This window comes from Seriola lalandi, unplaced genomic scaffold, assembly GCF_002814215.2.
Source record: "Seriola lalandi dorsalis isolate HSWRI2012SDOR001 ecotype SW California unplaced genomic scaffold, Sedor1 jcf7180002054414, whole genome shotgun sequence".
Classification (NCBI taxonomy): domain Eukaryota; kingdom Metazoa; phylum Chordata; class Actinopteri; order Carangiformes; family Carangidae; genus Seriola; species Seriola lalandi.
In genome coordinates this window covers 121,064-121,749 of record NW_019524967.1, presented here as the reverse complement: position 1 = coordinate 121,749, position 686 = coordinate 121,064, and the positions used below count along the sequence as shown (strand labels likewise).

Below are 686 nucleotides of genomic sequence, written 5' to 3'. Positions count from 1 at the left end.
GTACATTTAAACTCCTCCACTAGACTAGTTACTGGGAGCTGAAGTATGCCTTTCCCATACAGTGCCACTGTGCTTAAACATCTAGGAACACCTAGCCACTTCCTAATGTAAGAGCTAACTAATCTTTCCATTTTTTCTGCAGCAGATATTGGAATCTCATATACAGACAGTGGCCACATCAGCCTGGGAAATAACCCGAACTGCAGACACCACAGTTTCAACTTTCCTGGAAGCCCTGATTTATCTATTCTATCCAGTCCCTCAGCAACATCTTTCCGAAACTGTACTACCTGTTCTCCGTCATTCAAGTCTGCCTTGTACCACCTACCTAGACTCTTTACTGATTTTTCCCTAATTATTGGAATTTCCTCTTCATCTATTACGAACTTCCTATCACTTAACTTCCCTCTGCTTATTGAGATACTTCTAGACTTACTAGGCTTGATTTTCATACTAGCCCACTTTAAGTTTTTATTAAGTCTCTCAAGTATCTTTTCATACATGGCACCGTTGTAGTTATCAACGTCATGTCATCCATGTAGGCCCTAATTGGTGTAAGGCGCACTCCATCCTGCCGCCTCTCTCCACCTACAACCCACTTAGAAGCTCTAATGATTACCTCCATCGCCATTGTGAATGCCAATGGAGAAATCGTGCACCCTGCCGTGATGCCTATCTCTAGCCTC

At 43.0% G+C, this 686-nt stretch overlaps 1 protein-coding gene across 1 annotated transcript in view; it reads left to right on the top strand.

Annotated features, from left to right (window-relative positions):
- The window catches only part of ehmt2 (euchromatic histone-lysine N-methyltransferase 2), a 12,206-nt gene that overhangs the window by 10,013 nt on the left and 1,507 nt on the right, over nt 1-686 (top strand). The window lies entirely within an intron of this gene.